Below are 6,059 nucleotides of genomic sequence, written 5' to 3'. Positions count from 1 at the left end.
TTCTGTTATGTTAGTCACCATACAGTACATCATTAGTTTTTGTTGCAGTGTTCCGTGATGCATTCTTTTCATATAACATCCAGTGCTCCATGCAATACCTGCCCTCCTTAATACCCATCACCAGTCTAACCCATCCCCTCACCACTCTCCCCTCTAAAACCCTTAGTTTGTTTCTCAGAGTCCATAGTCTCTCATGGTTCATCTCCCCCTCCGAGTCCCCCCCTTCATTTTTCCCTTCCTTCTCCTAATGTCCTCCATGCTATTCCTTATGTTCCACAAATAAGTGAAATCATATGATAATTGACTTTCTCTGCTTGACTTATTTCACTTAGCATAATCTCCTCCAGTCCCATCCATGTTGATGTAAAAGTTGGGTATTCATCCTTTCTGATGGCTGAGTAATATTCTATTGTATATATGGACCACATCTTCTTTGTTCATTCATCTGTTGAAGGGCATCTCGGCTCTTTCCATAGTTTGACTATTGGGGACATTGCTGCTATGAACACTGGGGTGCAGAATCAGTTTTAATTAGTGGAAATTGCTAGTCCACACGGTAAAGAAGTTATCATGGGCATATTGAAATGTGATTATTTTGATCGTCCTACATAACTTCTATTCATTTATAAGAACACCCATCATTAATAGTCTCCATTCAGAGGCCGGCTTTGTTACCCCTGTCCTCCCTTGCTCACTTCCTCCTCACTCTATTAGGAGCCCAGTTCTTTGCTTTATTTAGATACTAGCCTTTTCCACACCTCAACTATAGATTTCCTCATTCTATTCAGCCAAAAAATAGTCAAAAGTGTTGATTATATCTTTCTTTTCTGCATCTACATGAATTTGTGTGTCATCCTTGCACAGGGGCCATGCTAATCTCTGTATCTTTCCAGTGTTAATATGTGAGCTGCCCAAGGGAGTACTTTTTTCTGCATCTATAGTGTCTTCTTCTCTGTGTCTGGCAAATAATAAGCACTCAATGGAAAATTCTTTCTCTCTTTCTTCTTTCTTTCTTTCTTTCTTTCTTTCTCTTTCTCTTTCTTTCTTTCTTTCCTCCTTCCTTCCTTCCTTCCTTCCTTCCTTCCTTCCTTCCTTCCTTCCTTCCTTCCTTCTTTCTTTTTCTTCCTTTCTTTCTTTCTTTCTTTCTTTCTTTCTTTCTTTCTTTCTTTCTTTCTTTCTTTCTTTCTCTTTTTCTTGCTTTTCTTTCTTTCAGATTGTATTTATTTATTTGACGGAGAGAGAGAGTGCAAGCACAAGCAGGGAGGCGGGGAGCGGCAAACAGAGGGAGAGGTAGAAGCAAGCTCACTGCTGAGCAGAGAGCCCAATGTGGGATTCGATCCCAGGACCCTGAGATCATGACCTGAGGCAACAGACTGAGCCACCCAGGCACCCCAGAAAATTATTTCATGAATGAAATCATGATTAGAAGGAAAGAAAACTTTGGTTTCCCAGTATCTGTTCTATAGTTACTCATTATTTTGTAGATATGGCAATGAAGTTTCCATGATACTCAACATTTTTTTTTTCAAGGTGAAATGATGTATTCAGAATTGGAGCCATACATGGAAATTATGACTTTAACTCTAAATTTATGAATAATTGTAAAACTGCTTTGCTTTAGAATGTCAAAATTATATCTCTTTTAACAAGTATCTCTTTATATACTATATAATACCAACACAGGCATTTTAATCTCATTATTTTTTCTGTGATATATTAACCATTTCACGGCATTCATTCAGTGAGTATTTAAGGAATGTCCTGGCAGCACAGTAGTAATTAAATTTTCTTTTCTTCATGAAGTTATATAGTAGGACAAGAGGCAGATGACAAATAAACATGACAAAAATGCAATGGATGAAAAGAATAGCCAAATACAGGAGTTACAGGATGCTAAAAAAAGGTCATACCTGAAGTTGCTGTATGTCCTATGTATGTTGTATTGTGGTGGTAGGTCACAAAAGTCTGTCTATGTTCATACAAATATTACTCTATACAGACAACAGTGTGTCCAATTGTTCTTCCTTATTTTTTTTTTTAAGAGATTCAATCCAAGAATACCATGAGGCTCCAGTGTGTTTTCAAGTATATATTGAATGCTTCCCTTATTGCACTGGGTTGAGTAGTCTGCTGTTGGTTATTCTCCAGACATATTCAGTCCAGTGTAATTTGTAGCAAAAATTATTATTTTAATAATGTTTGAGAGATATGGGGGAAATGTCCAGAAAAAAAAAAGAAGATTTTTTTGAGAAACAATGGAAATAATGAAGAAAGAAGAAAAGGGGCTATAGTAGGTACCCAGGTATCATTAGGAGAAACAAAGCAGGTGATCTCTTACAAAACTTACAGTTTCAGCAAGATATCAGGTAAACTGAACAGGATTTAAAATATTATTATGTACACATTTGTACAAATTTGATGTAATAGAAGGAGTAAAAAGTGATACTGGTTGCAAATCAGTCATTCTACTTTCAATAAATTCCATAAACCTTAGACTGGAAATGTGTCTGATGGAATTTAAGTAGGAATTAAAAGAAACAGAACCAGCCATGACATGAGTGTAGAAGTACAGCATTTAAGAGATAAAATAGATCTTAGAGGGAGATTTAGATAAAAGTTTTAACTTTATAGATGAAGCTAAATTGAGGGGAACTGTTGAGTACAGACCACCTTGCAAGAGAGAAGATGTGGATAATGCTGTCATACTATAAATGTTAATGTAAGCTTAGCTCGGTTGCTTACTTCTCTCATACATCTCATCACATCATATGAATGTAAACTTCATGATTGTGGGAGCTATCTCTCATATACTGCTGAAATCCTGTTGTTTAGCACAGAACCTGGTATGATAGTTCTATAAATCCTCATAAATAGTTCTTATAAATGCTTGATTACTACATTGCTTGCTGAATAAACAAGTGAAGGAATGATGAATGAATAGATGGCTGACTCTATGCAGACTATGATAAGCCAGAGAGCCAACAACAGTGCATCTGACAGAACTTGACTTACTTTTGGAAAAATTTCTCTCACACTTCTAAGAAATAATGAGAACAATTGCCTCTTTAATCTTAGTTCTAATAAAAGTAAAATCAAAATTACTGAGTGTGAAACATATGCCAAAGCACTTTGCTTATGTTAAGTTGATTCACCCCACAACCCCCTGAGACATATGTTATCCTCCATGAGAAGAAAAAGAAACCAAAGTCTAAGAGAATTTAAGTAAATTGCCCAAAGTCACACAGCTTGCAAACAGCAGAGCTCGATTTGAATGCACCTGGCTGACTGCACAGCCAAAGCCCGGTGCTTTTCTCTTCTTCCATTCTCCCTTCTATTGTAACATGATTTGGAGAAGTGGTGTTTAAGAACCTAGGAGGATGTGATATTATTAACTTAGAATTTATAAAAACATGGAGAGGAACATTGAATGTAATTTAACCTCTACCCTAGACTTTAAGGAGGAGACACATTTCAAAAATGTTGAGAGAAAAGAGACTTGATTCCATGGTCATCCATTTTGAACTGGAAGGTGGTTCTAGTGTTATAAAAGACTCTGAAACATGAAATACCAGTAAAATCACTGAGCTGCATTCTTCTAAATCCTGGCTCTGTCCCTTACTAGTGTATAATTCTGGGGACAGGGCTTCTTGGCACCTCATGTTCCTCATTTATAAAACAGTGGTGACAGCCATACTTTTCCTTAAAAAAAATTGGACAATTGCATGAGATGTAAATGTAAAGAAAATTTAGAAGGAACGATTGGCATATAGTAGACATTTAATGAATGTTAGCTATTATACTGAAGATGGAGACATTCAAGTGTCCAAATGGTTCTATAACACAAGACACAGGGTCAAACAAGTGGCAGTAGAGAGAAAGGAGTAAGTCAAGACAGTAGGGGACAAAGGTCAGTGGAACCAATTGGGACGGAAAAGTCAATTTTCTTTAGAGGGAGGGTTGCAATAGCAGTCTAAATTTCTGAAGAATAAAATGAATCTGGAAAAGTTGAATACGGTCTGCTGTGGCTCTGGGTGGCATGAGTGGTATGGTCTGACTGGCCATCAGCTGTTTAGAGAATAAAAATATCAGGAATCACAAAGAAGTTAAAATCCGGGGAAAAGCAACTACAATTTATAGGATTAGATATAATAGAAGTAAATATAAAGGTCTGCATTGAGGTCAAAAGGTCAAGATAATGTGGAAAGATTGGCATCACCTTGGAGACAAGTTTGTTTATTGATTACTGAAAATTATCTTTATATAAGATACTTACCACTAATATTGCATATTTTCTTTTACATGTTCATCCACAATGTGTTCCTACTAGAATGCATGTTTCCAGATAGCAGGGAGCTCATGCAACTTGTCCACAGAAGCCCACGATGTGCTTAGCACAGTGAGCGGCACATAGGATGTACTCCAGAAATATTTTTCAAAGAAGGTACTGATTTCACCTTACCTTTGTGGGGAAAGTTGCTTAACCTAAGCTCCAGAGTCTTTATCTGCAAAACTGTTATAATAAATGAGATAATATACGTAAAGTGCTTGGCGTGATGCCTGGCACATTGCAGCTTCTCATAAATACTAATTTTATTCTTCCTGCCTAGTCCTGTTGCACGGTAGATAAATCCTATGCTTTGTAGAGACACTCAGTGGTACGGAATGACACAGGACTGGTCTTCTTTAAATACCATGCCTCACAAACTACATAATCCTTTATGTATTTTATCTTTGCTAGAAACTCCTAAATTATTTTACAATGAAAGTTGCTATTTACACTATATCTTTAGTAAAATATTGATAAAAGTATCAAAGAAATTCATTTATATTAAATTCAGTAAGCACTTACTGATTTTTATTACATAACATAAAGATGATACTATTTTTGTCTTCAAAGACTGTATATATGGCCCAGCTGGGTGGACTTAGATTAAATAGCTATATTGCAAGGAATATATTTTTAAAAATGTAAAGAGGAACTGGAGTCACCATCATCTTCAGCAGATGATTTCTTTTTTTTTTTTTAACAAGCTGGTATTGAACTCTTGGAGACATCAATTTCAATACTACTAATCACCTACTCAGAGTTTCCTTGGGTTAGACAGAAGCGCTGCAAAGCAGTAAAACAAATCACGGAGGATTATTTAGCTATTTTTTTTTTAACTCCAACTCCAAATGAAAACAATTATATTGGAGACATGCATTTAAGAAATGGGTGAATCATAAGGTCAAATTATCTTTAAAACAATCAAATGACCATTGAAATCCGTTACAAAAGACATTTGGCTTAGGAAAATTGTTTCTTTTACTTGAGACTCAGCATTTATACATTTGCTGTTTTAAAATTACTTCTAAAGATTATCTCTGTATTATAATGGAATTGTTGTGCAAATATGGCTTAATACATAAAATGAGGGCTATTATGGTTTCCCTTATGGTTCCATCACGATCTGTAAAGAGGCCTCCCAGGTCTCTGTGCAGTCTGCCCTCTGCTGCCCTCAGACTGCGCTGCCACAGTCCCATCACATCCGCCTGCTTATCAGCCCTGAAAGAAAAAGCAAATTCTGAGCTCCATCAGAGACTCCCTAGATGCAGCCTAAATTCAAATTAAGAAAATCAAATACTATCAAAGGCTGATTTTGGAAGAATGCTTTCCACCACTAAAAACCAAAACAAAAAATAATGTATCTTAAAAGGCCAGTTGAGCATAGGGCTCATTATCAAGAAAAAAGGTAGGATATGGCAGCAACTTTCAATTTATCACATTTAACTCTCTGCAAGGATTATACATTAATTGTAGAATTTCTGAAGACGAGTGCTTCTACTAGGAAAATAATCTCTACAATAATATGCTTAGTAATGAGTTCAGTCTTCATTATTTCATAGATTCCTTCATAGGAAAAAACAAGCAAACAAACAAAAACAACAACAAATTATAGCTGGAACAAGTTCTACTTTTTCTTCCCATAGATATTTAAAAAAATTAAGCAGAGATTCAAATACATTTACTTACTGATCGTATGCTAACTTGTAAAATTTCTTCTTTTAAGCTTGGTGCC

At 35.9% G+C, this 6,059-nt stretch overlaps 1 non-coding gene across 1 annotated transcript; it reads right to left on the bottom strand.

Annotated features, from left to right (window-relative positions):
- Positions 1-814: 814 nt before the first annotated feature.
- On the bottom strand, positions 815-923 carry LOC123836594 (U6 spliceosomal RNA). Its single transcript, XR_006789000.1, has one exon. It is a non-coding gene; the product is annotated as a U6 spliceosomal RNA (small nuclear RNA).
- Between the last annotated feature and the right edge of the window lie 5,136 nt (positions 924-6,059).

The sequence above is a fragment of the Mirounga angustirostris genome, unplaced genomic scaffold (genome assembly GCF_029215605.1).
Source record: "Mirounga angustirostris isolate CCGP_5_RB_7025 unplaced genomic scaffold, mMirAng1.0.hap1 SCAF_7, whole genome shotgun sequence".
Taxonomy (NCBI): domain Eukaryota; kingdom Metazoa; phylum Chordata; class Mammalia; order Carnivora; family Phocidae; genus Mirounga; species Mirounga angustirostris.
The sequence above is the reverse complement of the archived record's forward strand: the minus strand, read 5'-3'. Positions and strand labels throughout refer to the sequence as shown.